The sequence below is a fragment of the Crinia signifera genome, chromosome 5 (genome assembly GCF_055691185.1).
Source record: "Crinia signifera chromosome 5, ASM5569118v1, whole genome shotgun sequence".
Classification (NCBI taxonomy): Eukaryota; Metazoa; Chordata; class Amphibia; order Anura; family Myobatrachidae; genus Crinia; species Crinia signifera.
The window spans coordinates 109,979,945-110,007,151 of NC_139221.1; the positions used below are offsets into that span (position 1 = coordinate 109,979,945).

Below are 27,207 nucleotides of genomic sequence, written 5' to 3' on the forward strand. Positions count from 1 at the left end.
GAGAGGTGATCGGGCCGTCAGAATGTTGTCAGTGAACTGTAAGGTATTTGCATTACACAACACAGGTTTCTATAGTTACCATGGGCACGCTGTGTAACCGCGCCCCTAGGGGAGTAGCCGGACCGGCACTGCAGGCAGGGCAGGATTAACAATGGGCCTGATGGAGCTACAGCTCCAAATAGGCCCCTTTTGTAGCTGAGGGCCAGGGCTTTCCAACGAGCCCGGCCCTGCGTCGCTAGCCCACTCGGGAACCAGAGATACCGCCAGGCAAACCTGGAACGGTTTCCCGATAACATGGGACACGCTAATTCCGACCCCCACCCGGTTCCAACAGCATCACTGAAGCTCGAGGTTGATCTCAGTCGAATCCAATCGCTGGGCCTTCAATCTGATACCAGGCTGGTCCATATGGGTTCATTGGTTCTAGAGATATTGCGGATAAACCGACTTTTTCATTTCTGAAATTTAATTTCTGGCTGTTCATGTTGTTTGAGGACAGATTTCTCTGGAACCAAACGGCCCAGTTTCACGGGATGAAAATCATTCGAAGCCCACTTAAAAGTTCTTCAATATGATACTGGGTCAGTTGGTTCCGAAGATGTAGCTGGTTGTTTGAAGGGGGGTTCTTCCCCTTACACCAGAATATGCAGGGACTAGGCTGGTGTAAAAGGGGCCTGCAGTGCTCTGAATACAGCCCCCTGCTCTCTGCCTGGCTGTCATTTCTGCCCAGTGGTGGCTGACCCCCAGTTACCGCGAGCATGTATTCCCCCTTGGCAATGAGCATGTAATCCCACATGGCAACAAGCATGGAACCCCTGGCAATGAGCATGTAGGTAAACAGCACTTATGTAGAATAATTTTTAATAGACATTATGGTGTTTGGCATAATAGGTAATGGACATTATGGTGTGTGGCTTAACATGTAATGGGCATTATGGTGTCAATTTTTAATGTGCACCTTTGGCGCGCGATGCCCCTGTTTATGATATGGTATAGAATGTAAATTTTGCCTTAATCTGTGTGGCATAACGTGATTTTTGACTCAATCCGTGTGCCATAGTGTATAGTACAGTATAAGGGTTTTTTTGTTGTGTTGCATGATTTGTATAAGCGGTATACAGTATGGTGTGGTAAACTTAGGTGACCACATAAAAGGTGCTGAAATGTTGTCTACCAAGTTTCGGCTTTCAGTATTTTTTTTTATGACTGGAATGCCGTCTCACCCCGCAAGTATTTTAGGACATTGGCATCCTGCAGGTGCACCTTAGGAGGGCACCCGCCAATATATCTCCCTGCATTTTTTCTATGCCAGCCCCCTGCCTTTAACAGGCATATATAATTAGTTGAAAGTATTTACACAAATAGAGACACACCCATGAGCAGACCAACCAGAACACTGGTCACGCCCCCCCACATTATTAGGTGCTGGCCACAACCCATATAATTGTGCATAATAGGCCCTTGATAATGTTCAGCTCCAGGCCCATTTAGACTTTAATCTGGCACTGACTGCAGGCACAGTTCTATGACATCACCGGACCCCGAATGGGAAGCGCGGCTGGTGTAGGGTGCAATGCAATGTAAGTTTTTTTTCTCTAAAAATTATTTCACAAGAACTGAATCTAAACATATTTTTCATGCTGAATTTGAATATACATTCAGATTTCTTCCAGTGTGCAGGGTTTTTTTGTGACAAAAAAGACAAAATAGAACTGGCCCAAAAAGAGACAGAACTGGGGGCATTAAATATGAGTAGGTTCTCCTGCAGCTGCTGAGAAACAGGGTAGCTATTCAAGAAAAGTAGTATACACAACAAAAGAGTAACAGCGCATAAAAAAAAATTAGAGTATTAACTGAATAATCTTTAAAATAATTATTTATTATAATAAAAATTACATACACTGAATAAAATAATGATGATATATAAAATCAAGTGTACCCACAAATTGGTTAAGTCCCAGAGAGTCCGCTCCTATGTATACCCCTGAGAAATGGAAAATTGGGAATGAAGGAATAGTTACCACCCTGGAATTGGTAATTGGACATCCACTTGTGTCCATGTGGTCAGCCCAAAGCTGGAGTAAATAACCAAAATCCACCAGAGATGTTTTCGTGGAGCATTCTGTAAATAAATTTTGTCTGTGCCTTATCAACCAAAGTTGTTGCACATAACCAGGGATGGTGCAGGTGACAATTTCCAATGAGCTAAGAAGGTTCCTGTTGGTGATGGTCCCAAAGGGTTGGTCCAGACTGCAATCTGGGATTCTTGATGATATAGTAGGTAGCCAAACAGCTACTGACGCATTTCGCTACTCTTTGTGATATATCTTTTTAGTTTTATTAGAACTTAAGTCTAGATGATAATATACACCTCATTCTGCCTGATCATAAAGTTGAAAAAGGGTGATTTTCAAACATGTTTTGCCTTTGGGATGTTTCTCTTTATTGTCCACTTATAGTCTGCCAGCATACTGGAACTCCATTTGCCTTGGTATCTCTTTTCCATATAAGAAATCTGATGATGGAAACTCTCACCATGTTCCTCACTGCCAGCTCCAAGATTTTAGGATAGTTAACTATATTTGTTTTAAATGTTTTTTTCTCTAATGTTAATTAAGCAGAAATAGCAATCAGTGGGATAGTCCTTTGGTTCCCTCCAAATTATAAAAAGTACAAATGGCATATGAGGTGAACCATTTTTCCAGCTACATGATACATAGCTTATAAATGTGGGCTCAATTCTTAGCCAGATCCCCAACTTTACACCAATGTTCAAAACCCTTTTTTTATAAAGATGTGCAGGTTCGGATTTACTTTATCGCTAAATTATCACAATTTTGGATTTTTCCGATTGGCTATTGGCTGTCATGTGTTTTGTATAGCCAATAATATCCTGCTTTGAGATCTGAGTAAATCCAGTTAAAACTGAAGCTGCCCATCTAACAGAAATTGTAAGGCTCAGAAGGAGCCGAACTTGGCCCCGTTCCGATGGTGGATGGTCTGCGCTGGCCGTTTGTACTGGTAGGGGAGGGGGTGTTAGCGAACACATCCCCTAACATGCTAGCAAAGAGATTGGGGTGTCGGCGAGCGCGCGTGCGGGGGGCATTTGGCGGTGCGGCCTTAAGGTGCTTGCTAGGCAGCAAATTTATGCTGCCTACCGAGTCAATCTGAATCAGGCCCAAAATGTTGTTTAGAAGGCCCTGCGTTATACTTTTGGGCTGTTATAATATATTGTGTAATGAAGAGAGAACTATACACTTTATAAAATAAAATTATCCTATACTGTGGAGGGCTCAGGCATTAAACTCTAATATTTATACCGTATAATTTAGCAACGTTGTAAATTATTTTACCTGCCAACAATTCTATGGAAAGGAATATCAATATTACATAACTAAACAGACACAAACCTACTTGGCATTATTCCAAGAGAAAAAAAAATGGAAGACAGTTTATATTTAAGATTTAAAATATGGATTTATGCCATGTACAGACACGCTTACAGAGAATAAGAGTCAGAGACGAAATCCAGCATTAATTAGAGGGGCGCACTAGCTCACGGCTCAGGTTTTATTGCAGCTGAAATATTGGAGGTGAAATTATAAATAGGAAACATTTCTGAAATGGCCCTTTCAAAAAGTATTGTTACAGCTATTCAATGTGTAGAATGACATTTCATATATTGATATGTTATATATTACCTATTAAGCTTTTTCTAGTTCTGTATTGCTTCATTAAATATATTAAGCCACTTGATCCTTACATACAGAAACTTTACATGGTTTTGTATTGCATGCTTGATTACAGTATTCAACTGTTTAATGCCTATGCTATTATCTGACCCTTAAGTAGGGTCGCTAATGATGATCAGGAACGCTAACAGTGAAGCTTTAAGAACATACGGTACCTTGTGTCAATTAAAAAGTTCCCATTCATTTCTCTTCTCAACTTTCCTTCTTTTTTCCCAAACATGCCTGTAAGGTATAAGTTCTGGTAAAAAAATAAAAAATGGAAAAAATAAAAAAATGGCTCGTTATACAGTAAATGAGATCATTTTAACATTAAAGAAAAGTCAACTTTACATATGCAAATATATTGTAATGTAGTTGATATACTATTTGAAAGTTATTTCATACTTAGGATAAAACAAAAACCCTTAGAGTGTCAACATCTCTGTGGGGCAGTATGGATGATGTAATGGTTAACATTATATTCTCCCCGTACTTGCGTGAGTTTCCTCCGGGTACTCCGGTTTCCTCCCACAATCAACAAATATACTGGTAGGCTAATTGGTGCCCAACAAATTAACCCTAGAATGTCTGTGTATGCGTGTACATGTGGTAGGGAATATAGATTGTAAACTCCACTGGGGCAGGGACTGATGTGAATGTTCAACTATTCTCTGTATAGTGCTGCAGAATATATGTGTGCTATATAAGAAACTGTGGTACTCTTTTCTTAGAAGGGCGCCCACGATTTTGATCGTGGGCATCGTTAGTAAAAAATCTCGGGCATCTCGGGGATTGAATGCACTAAAAAATCGGGTGCGATCAACCGACGAGATGCCCGAGATTTCCCATAGGGAACAATGTTAAATGTCTCAATTGACCCAATTTTCCTGTTCAATGCCTCAATTGACCCGATTTTTCCATAGGAAACAATGTTACAGAGGCCAAATAGGCACCCTGAAGTGTATAATGGCCACCCGAATTGTTAACGCCACCCCACGATCAACGTCAACCCGATGCGTGGCGAGCGGCGGCGGTACGCGTCCTACGACCTTTTCATACCCCCACTATCCACGTCGGCGTTGAGTTGAGAATAGAAAGTGTGGCGAGCGCAGCGAGCCACCGAGCCCGAAGCGTGGCGAGCGCAGCGAGCCCCGCGAGGGTACGCGGACAGCTGTGAAGCCCGCGAGGGGACGCGGATACCTGTGAAGGTATCCGTGTCCCCTCGCGGGGCTCGCTGCGCTCGCCACGCTTCGGGCTCGGTGGCTCGCTGCGCTCGCCACACTTTCTATTCTCAACTCCACGCCGACGTGGATAGTGGGGGTATGAAAAGGTCATAGGACGCGTACCGCCGCCCCTCGCGGGCTCGCTGCGCTCGCCACGCTTCGGGTTGACGTTGATCGTGGGGTGGCGTTAACAATTCGGGTGGCCATTATTCACTTCAGGGTGCCTATTTGGCCTCTGTGGCCCATTTAACATTGTTTCCTATGGAAAAATTGGGTCAATTGAGGCATTGAACAGGAAAATCGGGTCAATTGAGACATTGGTACTCTTTACCTAGAACGGCGCCCACGATTGAAATCGCGGGATCGCGGGTAAAATCGCGGCAATCGCGGTAATCGCGGGTAAATCGCGGGTACATCAAAATCGGGTACCCGCGATTACCGCGATTTTCCCATAGGGAACAATGTTAAAAAGGCAGATTGACCGCGATTTTAGCGTTAAATGCCTCAATGCCCGCGATTTTTACATAGGAAACAATGTTAAATGGGCCACAGAGCCCTAATAGTCCCCCTGAATTGTTAAATGGCCCCCACAATTTTTAACGCCACCCCACGATCAACGTGAACCCGAAGCGTGGCGAGCGCAGCGAGCCCGCGAGGGGCGGCGGTACGCGTCCTACGACCTTTTCATGCCCTACTATCCACGTCGGCGTGGAGTTGAGAATAGAATAGTGTGGCGAGCGCAGCGAGCCACCGAGCCCGAAGCGTGGCGAGCGCAGCGAGCCCCGCGAGGGGACGCGGATACCTTCACAGGTAAACGCGTCCCTTCGCGGGCTTCACAGGTGTCCGCGTCGCCACGGACACCTGTGAAGCCCGCGAGGGGACGCGTTTACCTGTGAAGGTATCCGCGTCCCCTCGCGGGGCTCGCTGCGCTCGCCACGCTTCGGGCTCGGTGGCTCGCTGCGCTCGCCACACTATTCTATTCTCAACTCCACGCCGACGTGGATAGTAGGGCATGAAAAGGTCGTAGGACGCGTACCGCCGCCCCTCGCGGGGCTCGCTGCGCTCGCCACGCTTCGGGTTCACGTTGATCGTGGGGTGGCGTTAAAAATTTTGGGGGCCATTTAAGACTTCAGGGGGACTATTTGGGCTCTGTGGCCCATTTAACATTGTTTCCTATGTCAAAATCGCGGTCATTGAGGCATTTAACGGTAAAATCGCGGTCAATCTGCCTTTTAACATTGTTCCCTATGGGAAATCGCGGGCATCGCGTCGCGGGCATCGCGGGTACATTTATGGCCGGCCGCGACGCGACCGACGCGATTTTTCAGGTTTAACATGGTTTTCAATGGGAAAATCGCGGGCATCGCGTCGGTCGCGTCGCGGGTAGCCATAAATGTACCCGCGATGCCCGCGACGGGCGCCGTTCTAGGTAAAGAGTACCGAGACATTTAACATTGTTCCCTATGGGAAATCTCGGGCATCTCGTCGGTTGATCGCACCCGATTTTTTAGTGCATTCAATCCCCGAGATGCCTGAGATGGGCGCTCTTCTAAGTAAAGAGTACCGAAACTGTTAATAAATAAATAGCTAAAACTGCCAGCATTGCTCACATTTGTTATATAAATTCAAATAAAAAAATGTTGTTTAAAATAAATTATATTTCCTATATAATATAAACATTACAGGTCATTATGATAAATACAAATGTTTGCATGGCAAGTTTCACACCTATTTTGACAATTACACTTGGCACTCAAAGAGTTAAGGTATTCTGGAGCCCATGTATCAAGAATTATCCCTAAACAGCTCCGTAAAAAAAAAATGATGATGACTGTATTGGGAATCCAAATATACAAATACAAGGTGGCTTGGGATAGCTTACACCATGCTCAACCTCCACAGATCAACTTGTGTTTCTGTTCATAGTTTGCTGCCTTTATCTAGTTTCACTGTTGGGGGGTTATTCTGGTTCATTTACAAAGGCAAATTCCTTCTCAAATGGACACAACCATGTGCACTGCAGGTGGGGCAGATGTAACTTGTGCAGAGAGAATTAGATTTGGGTGGGGTTTTACTTCAAAATGAGATCTATATTGTAGTGTACAATAAAGCAGTCAGTATTTTCCCAGCACCGAAACAAAATATCTCACCCAAATCTGAATCTCTCTACACAGTGGCGTAACTACAGAGGGTACAGGGGGTGCAGCTGTTATGGGGCCCAAGCTGCTTGAAGGCCCGTTGGTCCCCCTGCACCCAGTCATTCATGGATTGTGCCGACAGGCTTTATCCTGAGCCTTCTCGACACCCACCACCTAACCCCTTTCCACTCCGCTGTCCTGTTGAATGCACACAACAACTTCTGTCTGTGTGTCCCTGCCTTGTCAGTGTGCTGACTGCTGAGCCGTCTCGCAGTGCGGCGCATTAGGCTCCTACCCGCAGTCTACACACTTTCAGTTCTCCCAGGGCCCGTTAACTGTATGTACATGCGGGCCTTTGCGAGTAAACCCAAATAAAGGCCTTATTGTATAATAATTTTACAGCAGAATCCACTAGTAGTTGACATTTCATTAATTATTTAATTATTAACAGTTTCTTATATAGCGCACACATATTCTGCAGCACTTTACAGAGAATGTTTGAACATTCACACCAGTCCCTGCCCCAGTGGAGCTTACAATCTATATCCCCAACCACATGTACAGGCACACATTCATTCTAGGGTTAATTTTTGTTCGGAGCCAATTAACCTACCAGTATAATTTTGGATTGTGGGTAATACTATTAGGGTGATACTAAATATGTGTAGAAACCCCCCAAAGGGCAGCAGATATTCAATGATAAATGGGCCCCTCTCTGATATTACAGCCATATCCAGTGTCAGACTGGGGCATGAAATTCCCTTACAAGTAAAGCAATGGTAGGGGCTGCCTGAAGGGAGGTGGTGCAAAGAAAAAGAAGTGTGGCCGAATCATTGTATAGTGTGGCAGAGAGCATTGCAGTACCACTATATTATATTGAGAGTATTGAAGTGACCACCATAAATGCAGGGACCATTACAATGCCTGCCATATAACATAAAGAAGTAACAGCTGTATAATACAGAAGTAAAGCAGTGGCCACCATAACTAGGAATCAGTAGCTCGTGCCCTGGCAGCTGTTTCTTCAGAGTAGGAACCAGCTCCCAGTTTACAAGTGGTGCCCGTGACACAGCCAGTACATGCATGGCAGTTTCACCCCCAGACTCCCTCCGCCAACTTGCTACCACCACCCCTCTTCCTTACAGAAAGAGGCGGCACTTTGAAGCATCGGTGGCCATCTCAGGATTACACAGCTACTAGTTTCCTCAGTCCGACCCTCATCATATTGAATAGAGCCTGTGCGTTGCGGTATTCATGTTGATAAAGAGGACATTTGAAAGCTCTGTAGCTCATCGTCATGATTGAATACATAATTTCACAGACACTGCCAACATCACCGAGTTTTATAGACATAATAAGATATAAATGTGCTTACATGTTTATAAGTGGATGTGTGTGTGTAGTGCAAATGAAGCCACGTCCTTCGACCCACTCCTGGTGCCACAACACGAATGGGGCATGTGTGCGTGTGAGATGCTCGTGCATCTCCGTCTCAGCGAATGGCATGCTGATATGGGTCGCTTAGGTGTACTGGCACTACAGATGAACGCGGCACCATCTGTATGTTTAAATTATACGGCACACATGGCGCACCCCTGGAATTAGATGGCACACATGGTGGCACCTCTAGAATTATACACTACACATTGGGGCACCCATGGAATTATACCACCAACATTGCGGCAGCAATGGAATTTCACTGCACACATGCCAGCACCCCAAAATTATTCGGCACTAATACGGCACACATGATAGTACCCTGTAAATTATATGGCACACATGGCGGAACCCCTGGATTTATACACCACACTTGGAAGCACTCCTGGATCGACATTTAGCACACTTAGGCACTTCGACATTTAGCACACTGGAAATATTAGGCACACTTGTGTATGTAACTCATTTGTAGAATGGACTCAATGTACAGCACTATTTCATATACTGGCATTTTCTAAACATATACTGTAATAATAAGTTCACATGTGCATAATACACTCTAATAGAAAGTATATATCTAACCAAATTAGAAAACCTTTAGTACTGTAGGCATGAATAGGTGGATTTATTGAGTTATTTTGAAGAGCCGTGCAAGTTGATGCCAGACATAACTCAGCATAGGTACTAAAAAAGAGTTTATGAATACAAAAGAGATTGTCTACATTATAACATAAAATATCTTAAAGGTATAACAATAAATAGTTAAATAATATAATATAAAATATTATACAGATTAGCTTTCTAGAAATCATAACCATAACTATAGAAAAACAAAAAATGACGACATTTGTGTTGTCGTTTTTAAATAAATTAATATCTAACAAAAAAAGAAAAGGAAAGGAACACAAGGGGCAGGGGATAGAAAAAAGGATGTAGGTAATATGGGGGAGCATCCAATGCAGTATTCAATTAGGTAAGTACAAGATAAAGATTACCATAGTATATATATATATATATATATATATATATATATATATATATATATATATATATATATAAAATCCTTTATAAGATCTGGCACTCACTCAATAGTATCTAATTCTGTGCTGATGCCCTCTAAACGAATGTGCAGATGTTAATGGAGGCAGAGGCACTCTCCGACTCAAAGAAAAAGAATCACTCTTATTGTAGTAGTATTGTATTCTAATATCCTTCCTTAAATACTGTAACTACAAACAACAAGTGTGAAAATCGTGTGCAAACACTTGCTCCCGTACTGTTTATGACATCATCTGTAGTGGACTGACCCACTTCTGTGACATCAACAGTGTGGGAAGACTCTTAGGGGGAAATTTACTAAGATCAAATGGGCTGTTCCTGGTTCCCAAAATAGAAGGGACAAAATTAATACAGGTCTCACGTATTTTAAAACCAGCAAAAGGCCCAAATAGTTAGCAGGGTAATACCACAGCTGGGGGAGACTCACTTTTTTGTCCACCTGAATTACTAAAACCAGCACAGGTTCAATGAGCCTTAGGCTGGTTACGCCACGTGGGGGGTCCCCACATCGTTTTTATTATTTATTTCGGTACTAGTGTAGTTTCTCGGCACCAGCATGGCGCCATGCGTCTGAGTCCCCTTGCGGGGCTCACTACGCTCGGCACGCTATCTAAAATCAACTCCATGCCAACATGGATAGTGGGGGTATGAACTATCCATGTTGGCATGGAGTTAAGTTAAAGTTTTTAGAAAGGTTTCAGAATCACAGGTAGTGCGCTCCCAGGTGGGCAGCAAGTCTGCTGGGAAGATAAATTGGAGGTAGTTCCACAATCCTCCCAGAATACAGTGCAAAACATGGAGTTAAGTTAGTTTATTTGAGATTTGCCGAGTTTGCTGAGCGTACAAACTGGCGCCGTGAAACTACACAAGTACCTTTATTTCTTCTTCTTTTTTTTTTTTTACACAGGGCAGCATCGCGGATAACGGATCTGACTGATCTATGTTATGCTGTCGCTTCATACGAATGTGGCAGCTGTAAATATGATTGCCTAATTCAAAAGCCTATGAATGGCTACGACATCGGAAAATACGAATGAGAAGAATACGACAGGTTTGTCATATTCTCCATTTGTATTTGTGGGTCATATATGGTGATTCCGTTCGTTCCCGTTTGTACGGAGATTGGCCGTATATGCCCGATCTTAAAATATTTCCCCAATACAGTGAATAAGCAATCACCATCGCCACCGTGACCGGGTAAACAATATATAATGTACAGTGAGCCAACATAGAGAGCAGTTTTCAACAATTTGTCAAATGCAGTAAAGATCCTGCATACACATTACAAAAAGAAGCAGCGTTAAAACTGTAAAGGTTGAAATCGTTCATGTTATAACGCTGCTTTTTTTTGTAATGTGTGTGCATGATCTTTACTGTCTTTGACAAATTGTTGAAGACTGCTGTATAAGTTGGCTCACTATGCGTCATATATTGTTTACCTGGTCCTAGTTGCCATGGAGATTGCTTATTATATGGCATCGTGGGAGCACAGAGTCTCTGCAGATGCCATGTGGTCTGTCCATCTGCATGGAATTTTCTAAAATGGCGCTAAAAATGTCCGCAGCCTGGTTGGAGACCTACTGGACCTCTAACATCTGTCATTCGAGTGCAGTGCATAAAGAATTACCCAGAAGTATCAGGGCATTGTGATCAAGTAGGTAGGTAACGGGTGGTGACACTCGGCACCACCGCAGTGAGCAAGTAATCCAAAAGGCTCCCGGATTGCAAAGTGCTGGTCCTTGGAATAAAGTGCTGTCCTTAAAGTGCAAATGAAAAATCCTGAAAAAGGAGAAAACCTCTCCGAAACGCTTTGATTGATATCCTTCATACCCTCCAACATGACCCATTTCATAAGGTACAAAGGGGCAGATGTATTAAGCCTTAACAAGAGATAAATTCAAGTGTGATAAGGAGAGATAAACGTCCAGCCAATCAGCTCCTTACTGACTTTTTTCAAACACAGCCTGTAACATGGCAGTTAGCAGGTAATTGGCTGGATGTTTATCTCACCTTATCACCCTTGCATTTATCTCTTGTTAAGGCTTAATACATCTACCCCAAAAGGCTCTGTTCCTGGACTTCCCTGTCAGTGTCAGTTACAGAGGTGGGGCTCCAGCACAGTCCAAAATTCAAAGAGGGGGTGTCACATCAACTGCCAGTGAGTCCAGGACAGTGATGTTTGGAGTGGCATTAGGTGTGGCTCCCCTATTTGAATATTGGATTGTGCTGCAGCCCCACCTCTGCAACTGCCACTGGCAGGGAAGTCCAGGAACAGAGCATTTTGTACCTAATGGAATGGGCCATGTTGGAGGGTATGTATCCTTTTGAATGTGACTTTGCACCTTCATTTGCACCTCATATTCACCAATTCATTCCACAGTGCATGGGTTATGAATGTTATGATTGTTTTTACATGTAAGAAATATGTTACTTCCATTTAACCTATGTGGTATATGTTGTTACATTGTTCTTGGATACTGCGCCACTCAGGTGCACTGATCCCGCTTTTCCATATATACTAGAGAATTGCTGTTTCGCTTTAAAGGTACATTATTGAGGCAGAATATACCAAGATGAATTGTGCAGTTCATTCCACTGTACCTCTAGTTGACCTTCTGTCACTGTTCACCAACAGTATGTTGACCATTCTAAGGTGTCGACCTAGTCACACTCAACCAATAATGGTTGCCCTAGTGATTGTCGACCTAGACATTGTCAACCCATTATCCCAGAACCGTTACATCAGCCCCTCTTTCAGTGCACTATGCTTTTGCCAAGTTGCGTGCTTTGTTTTGCTTGCAAACATCAATCAGACCCAAAGTTATTAGTGACAGAATACCAATCATCTGTAATTGTGTCTTTTAATGGCTAATAATGCAAAACAGAAACAACATCATATTTTTTTATGCTTATTAGCTGTTTCAATATTCATACCTTTGGCTGCTTTCTGTTACGGTTTTCTGGAACTCCAGGACTAGTCCAACACTGTTAGTGATGTCATATCCTGTCCCAATAATATCCATCCATTTTTTCCCACAACACCATTGTACTGTGAGTAGATTAATATCCATGATGCTGTCATAGGACACTGGAAGAAAAAATAGGATGAGACGGAAAACAACGATTTTAGTCCACTGTAGTTACAGCTTTTTAGAAAATAGCCCTATTACGCATTCAATATATAATCTTTGCCATTACACAAATAGGTAGTAAAATGAAAACAATGAAGTCCAAATGTATTAATAATCATAAAAAACATCCAATATATACCACAATATTGCTGCATTTGCGAGTACATCGATAATTGCATTGTGGTAATGTATCAAACATCAGTAACACCTGCTGTCTCAGGGACCAAGTATCCTACAGTAGGTGCATCTCAGCAGTTACCAGTTCCCCTTCAATTTGTGCTGGCATTTAACATATTGGAGGGAAGGTGGTTAAGAGAATGTGGTTACTGTGTTAACGGTGTGACCGCAAGTATGAGGAACCACTCTACACAAACCTTACTTTCAGAGCTGATGCTGTTAAATGTTTCCTTCACATCATTTTTTCATTATGTCAGCACTGAATTTAAAATGATATATTCTCTCTTTTTCTTTCCTTCTACTGTATATTTTTCTTTTATCCTACCCCTATTTTGATACCCTTCTTTTCCCTCTTCTCTCTCCCTCTCATCCAATTATCTCTCTAAGGGCCAGATTCTCTAAGCTTCAAAAGTGATAAAATAGAGAGTGATAAACAGCCAGCCAATCAGCTCCTGCCTGTCATTTTTTAAACACAGTCTGTGACATGGCAGGTAGGAGCTGATTGGCTGGCTGTTTGTCACTCTCCATTTTATCACTTTTGTCGCTTAGAGAATATGGCCCTTTCCCTTATTAGCACTTAATGTTAAGATTATCCTTAGCATTACCTTTTTTTCTTTTAATAATTGAATTGTATTTTTTAAGATGTCTTCTTTTCCCTTATACAGAGTGAGTGGGCCGTCTGTATGTCCTTGTGTTGATTGTAGTGTTGCCATTTTTACTGGCTTATTTTTGGGAGAGCTTTGTTTTGGGTATGTGTCATTGTGTCGACCAAATTAAGAATGACATACATTGGGTTAAACACTGAAGGTCTACAGGCCTTAGGTTGACATGCCTAAGGTTGACAGGGTCAAAAGGTCAACCTAAGCATTAGGTTGACATTGGGAAGTTCGACAGTCAACAGATCATGGGTTTTGGTTCACTCATTCTGGCAAATTCCTTCTTAGATGGACAAAACCATGTGCACTGCAGGTGGGGTATATGTTACTTGTGCAGAGAGAATTAGATTTGGGTGGGGTTTTACTTCAAAGTGAGATCTATATTGCAGTGTAAAAAAAAAGTAGCCAGTATTTACCCTGCACAGACACAAAATAACTCACCCAAATCTAATTCTCTCTGCACATTTTACATCTGCCCCCTGCAGTGCACATGGTTTTGCCCATCTAAGAAGGAATTTGCCAGAAGGAGTGAACCACAATAAGGCCCAAAGGCACAACAAAAATCACCTCCAGATGGTTTACCACTGAAAAAGACAGAAATAGCAAATTTAGTATGGTGCGATTTTCTATTTTACCCTATGTTTCTGAAACCAATACCAGCTGAAAATGCACCAGGTTGGTTATGCTCGAGGGGAGTGGGACCCCATGCAGTTTTTTTTTACTTTGACTAAAAACCTTACATTCCCATTACCATACCTCCCAACATGACCCTCTCCAGGAGGGACACATTGCTCTGTTCCTGCACTTTCCTCTTAATGTATGATTGCCATCACCTGTGTTGAAGCGCCTTTCTTATCTGTTAACCTGTTCAACACAGATGAAGGTAATAATGCATTAAAAGGAAAGTCCAGGAGCAGAGCATTGTGTCCCTCCTGGAGAGGGTCATGTTGGGAGGTATGTGTTACTAAAAAAACACCAGAAATTGCAAATGATTTCTGGCTTGTTATGAAAAACCACACCCTATTACAGGTGCAATATTAGGTCGCACATTTTACATGTGTGATTTGGTGCGATTTTTTTTACGTGGCTAAAAAAAACGCACCTATTTATACGCCTTTCACATTGCAAATGATAGGATCAACCTGGCAATAACCCTGGTAAGTAACGTTAAATGATTTCTCCTCAGTGTGTGTCAGGTGCATTAGACCGGGTCCCCTGAGGACAAAGGGGCCCATTGCTGCCCAGACCAGCAATGACTTCTTGGGTTGGGGTAGAGGAGGGGGCCCAAATTATATTTCTGCACCTGGGCCCATCACTCACACGTTCCACCACTGGTGCAGGTGCTAGCGATGCAGGTTTGCAGCCCTGTACAGGGATTTAGGTGGCGGGGACAGGCGTGCATTCTGCAGAGCGGCGGGGTGGCGTTAACCTACTTGCTGTGCTACAAGCACATGCAGCCCAGCGATCAGGTCTGAATCGTGTCCTATGACTTTGTAGAGAAAGCATTCCTCATTAATATGGTCTAGTCAAGAAGAGATGAAAAGTGCAGCATAGTACCAACATCATTATGAATTGTCTTGGAAAGAGAGATGTTAGCAGGAAATGGGATATGATTTAATTCCATGCCTCATAAGTAAATATATATACACGTATTCTCCAGCTGGTAATACAGTTACAGATGTAGGAAATGCCATTAAGTACCTATTGTCAAGAGAGTTCAGAGTAGCAGAAAAATAATAGAAAATGGAATAATCTTTGCTGATGATGTCATAGACACAGACAGTGACATACAGTATGCCTCCTCCTACAGTCACTGTAAGAAGCACAAGTACACACATTAATTAGGAGGGCTATGCCAGGGGCAATGTATGGAAAGATAAGTATAGTATATAAATACATGTACTGTAATATATTTCAGGCGTTGTGCTCCAAACCTATACATATATCCTGGAAAGCCCTAAGCCTCAAGCATTGTGTATAATAAATCCGTAAATCTATATTTCCAAATCATTGAGGTTTATTTTTCTTCTGCTTTGTAGCAGAAATAAAACACATACATAAATCTTTTTTAGCACATCCCCTTGTCTGCAATAGAATCCAGCCAACTGAAATTGGGCGTAATACACCCACCCACCCACCCCTTTCTTTTCATTTATTCACTATAGCAGATCTTGGCAAACAGCTGGGGACATAAATAACTAAGGTAAAAGTTTAAAAAAATATTCATTCCATTGTCTTACAAAATAGAATGTCATTCTAAATTTATACTATATAAGTATATAACCGTAGACAAGTTAGCACAATCTCCATGTGTTTAGATTTCTTCTTCGTCAATATTTATCTCCTATTAATCTCCTATTTCCGTTTTATTAGGAAATCCCCCATACAGGATACAATTAACCTTTAAGGTTCACTTTTCCTATTATTCTAACTCCAATCATCCATAGGAAAATAAGATTTCTATTCGTTGATAACCATTTTCAAAGAAAAGCAAATGCAAACAAAAAGAGAACAGTGATGTTATACAAAATAAATTAAATTGAAGATCGGTTGCAAAAGTTTTTCCCTTAGGCAATGTAAGCAATTAGGCCTATAACTAAATGCTTGAGTCATAATGGTCAAATTAAAATGATTAGAAATACACAAATTTATGAACAACTGCAAGACTTGTATTTATGGAAGTCTAACGCTACAGTTCTACAGTTCCGTCTTAGCTACCTTTGATTGTAGGGTGTGTTAATTGATGGAAGCTAGATGTGTTTGGGAGTGCAGAAAACTGCTATGAAAGAGTGTTTAGAAACTGCTAAAATGGTCAAATAAATGTATATAAACTACTATACAGAAAAATGATCTGTAAATGTCTGATACACCACTTGAAGTAACAGTAGCCATGTCATACATATAAATGGGCTGCATGCCCCTATTTGTTCAATGCCCTCAAGGCAATAGGTAGTAAGGCAGACAATAGTAAAGTGTATCCAGTGGGGACATAAAGGTCCCCAGGGGGAATGCAGTGGTAAAGGCCTGTGCTTAGAGCCATGCAGGGGCAGATCCAGGATAAAATGAAAGGGGGGGGGCACCATGATAAAAGAGGGTTTGGGTGAGGGAGGGGCGGTGTTAGTGGTGCCAGTGTACATGCTAAGAGAGCGGCAGAGAGAGGGTGGGAATGGGATTAAAAATAAGCCCTGGCATTTAAAGTACGCAGGCCCACCATGGCGACAAAAGTGAAGGAAGTAGTTGTGCGCACGCCGAAGGCGCGCTCCAGAAAGAGGGTGTGGCCACTCAACAGGGGGCATGTCCTTGAGTGTAGTGTACAACACCATATACAACTTCTACACATTATGCAACAAAATACTAGACCCCATTATACTTGCCCCTTACACATGATGCCAAATGGAATGAGCCAAAGTTCACATAATGCCACATGGATTGGGCCAGAATTCACATAATGCCACACAGATTAAGCCAAAATTCACAATACGCTTCATAAACAGGGACATTGTCCGCCAAAGGCACGCATTACACATTTACACCATAATGGAAGTTTTGGCAAATGAACTAGGTCCTGCGCACCCCTCAATGCAGCCCTGGAATGATTCTGGGTGTTTTCCAAGACACCCCAATGTTAACTAGTATTGAAAAAAGTGAATAATTTTTTGGGCGCAAATGGGTAACAAGTAATTTATTGGAAAAAAGATAAAAACATTGCATAAAACTTCTGGAATAAAATACAATGAGGACAATAATAAATCCCTCTCACCCAGTGTAGGTGGTGGAGCCACAGATGGCAAATGCAGAGTGTCCCAAAGAGATCCACCCTGCAGGCTCCACAAGCTTAGCACTGGGCTGGGTCATTAGGTGGTAGCAGCAGTCCTGGCCTGGCCCAGGACTGCTGCTACTTCCCAAGGACCCAGCCCAGTGCTAAGCCCGTGAAGCCTGCAGGGTGGATCTTTTTTGGGGTACACTCTGCTACTTACCATCTGTGCCTCTACCACCTACACTGGGTGAGAGGGATTCATTCATTTATTGCACTTTATCTTTGCTGTATTGTATGTGGCTCAGGACTGCTGCTACCACCTAAGGACCCAGCCCAGTGCTAAGCTTGTGGAGCCTGCAGGATGGATCTCTTTGGGACACTCTGCATTTGCCATCTGTGGCTCCACCACCTACACTGGGTGAGAGGGATTTATTCTTGTCCTCATTGTATTTTATTCCAGAAGTTTTATGCAATGTTTTTACCTTTTTTCCAATAAATTACTTGTTACCCATTTGCGCCCAAAGAATTATTCACTTTTTCAATACTAATTTACACCATAATGTCCATTACACGTTAAGTTACACGCCATTATGTCCATTATGTATTATGCCAAACACCATAATGCCTATTAAAAATTATGCTACATAAGTGCTGCTTATCTACATGCTCATTGCCAAGGGTTCCATGCTCATTGCCAGAGGTTCCATGCTCGTTGCCATGTGGGATTACATGCTCATTGCCAAGGGGGAATACATGCTTGCAGTAAATGGGGGACAGCCGCCGCCAGGCAGAAGTGATAGCCACTGACAGTGGCAGAGCCTGGCTGTATTCAGAGCACTACAGGTTCAGGCGATTTATAATACCCCTTTCACACCAGAATATGCATTCCCAGGTTGGCCCCTTTTACACCAGCCTAGTCCCTGCATTTTCTGGTGTGAGGGGAGAGAAAACCACCCCTCCCCCCCCCCCTTTAACCAGTTATCTCATTTAACCGGTTATATCTTCAGAACCATCTGACCCATTTACATGAGAAATGTATCATATTGAAGAATTTTTGAGTGGGCTTTGAATGATTTTGGTCCCGTGAAACTGGAACGTTTGGTTCCAGAGTAATCTGCCCTCAAATAACATGAACAGCCATAACATTACATTTTAAAAAAATCGGTTTACATGCAATATCTCTAGAACCAATTGACTGATATTGACCATCCTGGAATCATATTGAAGGCCCAGCGATTTGGAATTGAATGAGATTAACCACAGGTTCTGCGATGGCAGTAGAGGAACTGGCAGCCGTCAGAACCGGGTGGGGGTCGGAATTGACGGGTCCCATAATATCCTATGGGGAAAAAAACTTTACAGTTTGCCAGGCGATATCTCCGGTTCCCGGGGGGCTAGAGGCACGGTGCTGGGCTTGTTGGAAAGCCCTGGTCCTCAGCTACAAAATGAAATGACAGGGGGCACGTGCCTGGGTGCCCCCCCCTAAATCTGCCACTGGAGCCATGGCTAACCATAAGTGAACGAGTGTGTAGTCTGGGCCTACTTAAAAAATATAGAAAGTGAATACTGCAAGGCAATGCATGATAATGTACCAGAATACACCCAAACACACACACACATACACAGTCTAAATAGGGACAGTTCATGACAAAGTCACTTGTCCAATATTTGGAGGTTTAACTTCATGGGGAATGCACTGCAGCAGCACACATGGAGTGACAACACATTGCACTGGACCACACACTGGGTTAGACCATACAACACCAGCAAATACACAGGGTTACACCATACTGCACCAGCAAACACACAGTGTGCCTCGGATACACTGCAGGATACAGTGCACATCAGATGCAGTGAAGGATACAGTATTGGTCAGATACAGTGTGGGATATAGTGTGGGTCAGATATAGTGCACGTCAGATATACTACAAATCAGACGCAGAGCAGGCTATAGTGCGGGTTGGATACAGTATATTGGTTGGATACAGTGGGGGTTGTTTACAGTGCGGGAAACAAAGTGGGTTGGATACACGGCAGAATTGCGGAATAGAACAGGAGCAGAAGCCTCTGTGGGATGTTGAACTTCCTCAGTTGCCTAAGGAAGAATAGCCTCTGCTGCGCTTTTCCAACAATAGTATCAGTGTGGGGCCCCCATTTAAGGTTCCGGGAGATTGTGGTTCCAAGGAACTTGAAGGAGTCCACTAGCGACACCACAGTCAGGGCCGGCGCTACTCATTCAGCAAAACCTGCAAAGTAGGGAGGCGCCAGGCTGTGTAGGCACCCTCCCTGCTCTGTGACTCTGCTGTGTCAGACTTGCCAAATCTCCTGATTTTGGACCAATTATCCCGCTGCCCCGCACACTGACATGCAGCTCCCCATGTACCTGGGTATATAGTGTGAGTGCCCAAGTCCGACTCCGGAATTAATGGAGTTGGGGCTTTAAAGAGTAGCTACTAGGAGCAGCCTATAGGAAGCAGCACAGCAGGTTGCCCCGCCCCCCCTGACACATCACTCACCATGCGCTTCATACAGCGCACCATAGGCAGCTACAGAGAGGATTATCAGCTCTGAGCAACAGGAAGCTCCTCCAGACATCCTGCAGGCACCAGTCCCCGGCATCCAGACAGCATATCCAGTGCCACAGAATGTCCAGCGCAGCAGAGCCTCAAACTTACAGAGCAGGGTAAGCTCTGTACTGTATGCAGACTATCTTATTTATTTTACAGGGACTTACTTTCCGCAGCACTTCCTCCACCATCTCCTGCTCACACCCCCCCTCCTCCACAGGCTGCCTTCTCCTGCTCATTCTCTCCCCACTCCCTCCCCATCTGCGGCACCCCCTCTCCCCACACAGGTCTCTTCTCTAGCTCATATGCCCCTCTCTCTTTCGTGAACCCCCTCCCCCATCCGTGGCACCCGCTCTCTCTCCCTGCTCACTCCTCACACCCCTCCCCCTCATCACACAGGTTCCCCTTTCTATCTCACTCCTCATACACCCCTCCCCCATCCCCAACATCCCCCCTCCTTCTCCCCTCCCTACACAGGTTCTCTTCTGCTGATTCTGCTGATCCTTCTGTCCTCACATGCCCCATCCACAGCAACCCTCCCCTTCCTCTTATTTTCTCACACTTTACTCGACCCCCATCTTTGGCATCCCCCTGTTCCCATCTGCCTCTCATATCATCTTCCCCATCCATGGCAACCCCAACAGCCCCTATCTTTGGGCCCAGCACCTGTCCCCCTTCTGCCCAGCAGTGTCTGTCAGGGTGCCCAGTGCTACCCGGAAGTGTGGATTCCAGTAATGCTGGGTATCTACCTCTGGGCATTGAGCATTTAATGGGAAACAAGCATGTAATCCCCCCTAGGTATGTAATCCCCTTTAGGTATATAATCTCCATGGCAATTAACATGTAATCCCACTTGGCAACGAGCATTTAATCCCCCATGGCAAGTAGAAAGAAACCCCTTGCAATGAGCATGTAACTCCTGGCAATGTGCATGTAACTCCTGGCAATGTGCATGTAACTCCTGGAAATGAACATGTAGTTAAGTGGCACTTATGGGTAATAATATGTAATAGGCATTACGGTGAGTAGTATTATGTGTAATTGTCATTATGGCGTGTGGAATAATGTGTAATTGACATTACAGCGAGTGGAACAATGTACAATAAGCATTACCTTGTGTGGCATACTGCGTAAGGGGCATTACAGTGTAAATTTTTGACACACGCCTTCGGTGCGCACAGTCCCAAGTTTTTTGTGTGCGAGGGCACCAATTGCTTTTCTAGCACAGGGCAACAAAATATCTAGTTATAGCACTGCTGCCACTGGGAATACTATGTGGTTGAGGCAATACTACTACAGGCATTATACACCCTTTTTTGTAGCATGCCCTGTCTCTTTCTGATTTGTGGGAGGGTGCAAATTTAGAGATTGCAGGGGGGGCACCGAACACCCTAGCTCCGGCCCTGAATACAATACTCATATACTGGTCTTCCTAGTCATCCTCCAGTTTCCACTAAGAAATCATCCTGGGACACTCACTGACAAGAAAAGTACTTGTACTTTAATTACATTTTCCCGATGTAACAAATATAATGACAGTAAACCGAACCCCTGCCTTTCATACTTAATCCTAAATAATACCCGGGTATTAATTTTTTTAAGCCGTACTGCAGTATTAAAGTATTTATAGTGCACATGTTGGGGCCCTTTTCAATTATTTTTGTTTAGTAGCGTAAAAGATTAACTGTGCTGCATCTTCTAAACATAATCTATACAGTATCCTTCTGTATTTGCTTGCCTCCATAAGCATAAAATAATTATGTCTTTACTCAGTGTCCTCTGTCAAATATAGATGCTATAGAAAGTGTAGAAGAAATGATATCTCATCGCAGGCTGCTGTAACTATTCATAGCAGAGATATATAACATCCTATAGCACCATGGAATTGATGAATCCTCCAGCTACCGATAGTGCAACTGGTCTTTTATAAAGAATACAGGTTGACTGTAACAATATTAAATAATTGTCCTCCATAACAATACTTCTGGGTCATATATGGATATTATCTAATATGTTCCAGAGTGGAGTGGGGGCAGTGCTGAAGCACCAGCTGTGTTTGCAGTACAGGTGCATTGCCTTCAGACAACGGTGCCAGCAGTACAGGAGTCACAGCATTGAGGGGTGGCTGTTGTGTCGGCAGTGCAGGAGTGCCAACGGTATACTCAGTGCTGGGGGTGGCTGTGTTGGCAGTGCAGGATTGCCGGCAGACTCGACAGGAAAGGGGTGCCGGTGGTGCAGTTGTCAGTGCAAGGGGAGAGGTGATGCTGTCCTAATGTACTATCCTGCTGCTATCAGCTGCTGCAGGAGAGAGAAGCCAATGCTGTGCAGCAAAGGAGCAGCAGGGAAGAGTCAGCAGCAGCAGCTGGCTAGAGATTTCAAAAGTCCCATTGAAATCAATGGGAAATCGCAGATTGGCTGAGAGCCATGACAGATGCTCTCACAGCCAATCTGCAGCCATTCATCAGTAGCAGCTGGGCAGCAACATAATTCTGTAAAGATCCATGCTTTCCAACAGTCCCGCGTTTTGTGGGACCTTCCCATTTTTTTTAGATGGTCCCACATCCCGCCCAGGGCCGGCAGTGTCCTGCGGTGGGGAGAGGGGCAGTTGGGCGTCCCTCCTGCACAGTAGAGTGGTCATACCCCCGCAGTGATGAAAAATGGGGAGTGACCTGCGGCTGCAGCATAACTACAAGGCCACACCCCCTATGACATAGGTCATGCCCCTTTTACGGATGCACGCGGCTACACCACTGGAGCATCCAATTTCTAAAATGAAAATGTTGAGAGGTATGAAGTAACAATGTTTGTGAACTGGATTTGTACTGTGCAAGTGCACTTGTGCAGTACAAATCTGGGATGTCTGAGTTTGACCACCAACCCACGCGGCCACTGAACTCGAATGCTATTATATCTGAATTAGGCCAATTCTGTTTACTGTATTATAGAAGGTTTTATTTGACCATAACCTGGCGGAAAACCTTTTTTTTTTTTATGCTCATTACCTGTAGTAAAGCTGGTGCAAATGCTACTGGTGCAGATCTGAGGTATCTTGTATTGTCTACAACTCAACAGATGGCCTGAAATATCTTTACATGTGGCTTTTGCAAGCTTACATTTAGAATGTATAAACAAAACCAAAGGATAACAATAACTATCTGTTTTAATTTAAACGTTATTTAGAATATGATTGTAAAAGCCCTGAGGCTTCCAGGGGTTCTGGCTTTTACTTTCTTCTCACAGCGACAAGCCAAGGTTACTCTGTCTCAGTAGTCTTCTGCCTGAGAATGCTGGGAGTTTCAGTAGACTGATTGTCTGCACACAGCTAGCTTTGCCACTGGGGCTTCAGCCAAAGTCTCTTTCTTGTTCCTCCCACAATTTAGTCAGTCAGTCAACCCGTGAGAAAATTGCAAGCAATAACCTGACTGTACACTGCTGCATTGGCAATTTATGTGTCACTTTGTTTCATGTATAATGTAACAAAAATAACCATGTTTCCTGTATGTATGTTTAGATAATATGTTCCATTCTTCGCTTTGCTGTGTGTGTTTCTCATTGTAGCAGCTTTCAAATGTGTAAAAATAAATCTTACTTTATTTTTCGCAGTGAGAAAATATATCACTGGAATGAATCCAGTTGAAAGAGGTCAGAAGACCTCAGCAAAAATTCCTTGTATAAATAGTAAGCTGTTGTAAACATCGATGAAGCAATAATGATAGACTTACAAATGAATGTACGTGGGAAATATCAAACTTATACCATTCAATATATCTTCATTATCTACAACTGTTCCCATCAGAACACACAACCTAAAACTTATGATTTGCATTACATAGACAGCAATAGTATGTGCTGTAAGCTGCCCTATGTGAGAACAATTGGGCAATGTTTAACTCTTTAGTACCATGCTGGTCTGCCTGCGGTACAGCTATAGTCATCACCCATGGAGTTCCCAGTATCTTCATGTGGATTAAATAAAATACCTAGACATGGATGAAAGACTATGTGTACCTTCTGTTATATCTAATCACACACAGCACACCATGATTGCACACATGTGACTAACAGGAGGTACACAACACTACAAATGTCACACTCCTTTACCTCAGCAACATCTAACTCTTCTTGCTTTTGGTGGTACATTTATATATTGTGGTACAATCATAGCAAAGTCAGCAGAGGCTTCACTTGTCCCTATAGATTGTAAGCTTGCAGCAGGGCCCTCCTACCTTCTAAGTCTGTCTGTTGTTACTCAGTTTCTTTTATCACTGTCTACTATTGTAAAGCGCAACGGAATCTGCTGCGCTATATAAGAAACTGTAAATAAATAAATAAATAAACTTGTGGCCAAACTTAGCACCCCTCTGACTTATCCAACTGGAGTAGTAATCTCATGTCTGCCCTATCTAGGAGACACAAATGGGTTCTGACATTAGATCTTTTTCAAATCTTCTCACACGGGGATATATTTAGTAAAAAAAAGTGTGCCTTATACCTGCAAAGTAAGCACCACATGGATGTATTATGGGGGTTCCACAGCACATATATACCTGTAATACATCCGGTATTCTCCGATCACAATGGCCACCCCCATACAGTAAGTTTCTATGGGAGCTGCTATAGTTTGACATTTTACCATTTCCAGAATGCAAAGCCTATAGGTTCCAAATTTACTGAAAGGGGCCTCCTTGGTAATGGGCAATGGACTAATGACCATTGACCGTGCATACACAGTGGCCTGCTGGGAATTCTACAGCACAAAGTAAAGCGATCACATCCACGATTACGTACAAATACACATCACAGGGATTGGCTCCTCTCGTAGCTCATAGCCATGGATGTTATAATAATACATCTCTGTGACAGTGGCATATTTATAATGGGTGCACAGGGGGTTCCACACCGCACACATTTTTTAATACTTACCCTTTGGAGAACATCTTTCTGGTGGTTCAAGCATGCGCAGTAGTCTGAGCTCTCTAATGCTCAGACTCTACTCTAGGGGTGGGCAACATCTGGCTGGATACGGTTCCGCAAACCAATTCTATCTGGCCCGCTGCCCCCATCAGTGCCAATGACAAGCGGCCTGGATGGCTGAGCTGCTTGTCATTGCGCTACAGCATGTGGCACCGCAGAGGATACCTTGTGGGTGGTGGCTGGCCTGGGAATTCCTGTGTGACATCAGACACTGGATGGCATGGGGGCAGAGCCACAGGCCTAGGGCTCAACATCACTACTGACCAGCCAGCCTTGGCGCTAAATACAAGACCTGTCCAGCTGCCAGGGCTGATGACAGGAGACAGTGTGGTGTAGAGACACCCGGCGCAGCAGTGCGAAGTTGTGGCAGGGTGCAGTGGAGACCTCGTGCAGTGGTAACGGAACTTGTGGTGTGGTGCGGAGAACCAGTGTTAGCCCAGCACTGGTGAGAGGAAAACCAATGCTGCTGGAGGTACAAAGCGCCATGTTGTGCTGGAGGGGGTTGGGAAGGTACACATTAGGCACCTTTATTGGGAGAGTGGGGTGAAGTGGGAGGTACACAGCACCATCTATCCTGCTCCCCTGACCCTCTCTATTTTCTTCCCTGCTCTCTTTTTCATCCTGCCACCACTCTTTTTCTCTCAACCCAATCTCTTACTCCACTTCTCTCACCTCTTTATCTCTCTCTGCACTACTATTTATCCTCTCACCCCTCCCCACGTCTTTCCCCATGCTCCCCCTCTTTTTCTTTCCTCCCTCTCACTAATAGTCTCCCACCCTCTCTCCACCTGCGCAATCTCTCCCCCCATGACAACCTCTCTCTCCAGCCCTGCCTCCCCCGACACACTCTATGACAGCCTGCCCCCTCTCCTCTACCTGGCACAGTCTCTCTCTCTCCCTGATGCCCTCCATCTTTAGCTCTGTCTCACAACAAGACCCTCTCTCTCCCCATCTATTGCCGACACACTCTCTCTCTCCCCGTCTCTTGCTGACACTTTCTCTAGCCCTGTCTCTCGCTGACACTTTCTCTCACCCTGTCACTCACTGACACTCTCTCTTTCCTCTCTGTCTCTCACTGGCACTCTCTCACTCCTACTCGCCCTCTCCCTTTCTCAATTGCTCTTCTCTCTCTCTTTCCCTCTCATTCCCTCTCTCCCACATTTCCATAAAGCACTCTCCCCCTTTCTCTCTCCCCAACATCATTTGTCTTACTTAATCACTCAAGGAGACACACCCTTTTAGGCACTGGGCGTTCCCATGGGTGCAGCCCGTCGCCACTGCCCCATGCCACCGCCCCTACTAGTGGGTGCAAATGGCATGGCGAACTAGCAGTTTGCCATGCCCTCACGTGCACCCAGCACATGCACAGAAGAAAAACCGTTTCCACGTGTTCCAACGAGCCAGATCTGACAATAAATCTGTAGATATATGGCCAACTTTAGCCAATGAGTGAAGTCCTAATATACACATTGACATGTACCTGCCACCTTCCTTCCCCCTATGTAAAGCTTATGAACAATTCTAAATGAGGTCCTCTGTGATTAATGGTAACTAATACAAAATCCCAACAGAGAACTGTTACTTAAATACAGACAACAGTAGTAAACAAATAACTTTCCGAATTAATCTTTATTTAAAATATGTATGTCGTTTGATGTTTTTTTACATTCTGTATAGATATTTTCCCTGCACCCATGTTCATTTAATTCAGATGCATATTAACAAGGCTAGAACACACCTCAAAATAGGAGCATTGTTCTGAAAGAAGTTAGGCTGGTTTCTACACCCAAGCTTTCAGTGCCAACTCCAAGTGTAGTAACGGATCAATGACGGATAACTGCAGATGTTCTATTGGCCTCAGTGATTCATCCCTCTGCATTGGTGCCTATAGTCTGTGTATACCATACTTCCCTAAAGCATTTATAGGTGATGTGCCAGTAGCATTTAGGTACAATATCAAAGGCATATGCACAACTTCATTCCGGGGGTGTATTTATACCCAGACCCCAGGGGCATGTCCAGCACCACCATTAGGTGCAATATATATATGTATATAAAAGCAGTGGCGTAACTATAGCCCCGCAGCCCCCGCCATGGCGGGGAGGTGCTGAGTAACTGTGGGCGCCGGTCACCGATGCGGGGCTATGTTACGCTGTGTGTGGCTGGCCGGGACGTGTGGGCAGACAGCGCGGCCCCCTCCCCATCGCCCTCCCATCCGCCCACCCTCGTACGGTTAATCACCCCCCTTACCCCTCCTCGTGCCGCCGCCACATTCTCGCAGCGCAGATCTCCAGTCCTTCAGGCTCCGGACCGTCTCCTCCTGACGTACAGTGCTATTGAAAACCGCCCCTCAGAAT

The 27,207-nt window shown here is 44.0% G+C and overlaps 1 long non-coding RNA gene across 6 annotated transcripts in view; it reads right to left on the reverse strand.

Moving 5' to 3' along the window:
• The window catches only part of LOC146080489 (uncharacterized), a 277,616-nt gene that overhangs the window by 41,705 nt on the left and 208,704 nt on the right, over positions 1 to 27,207 (reverse strand). For 5 of the 6 annotated variants that reach the window (XR_014474889.1, XR_014474892.1, XR_014474891.1 and 2 more), the window contains 2 exons: positions 12,523 to 12,676; positions 3,908 to 3,990 (listed from right to left, as the gene is read on the reverse strand). This is a non-coding gene — a long non-coding RNA (uncharacterized LOC146080489). The remainder of the gene's footprint in view (positions 1 to 3,907; positions 3,991 to 12,522; positions 12,677 to 27,207) is intronic. The other variant, XR_014474893.1, reaches the window with a different exon arrangement.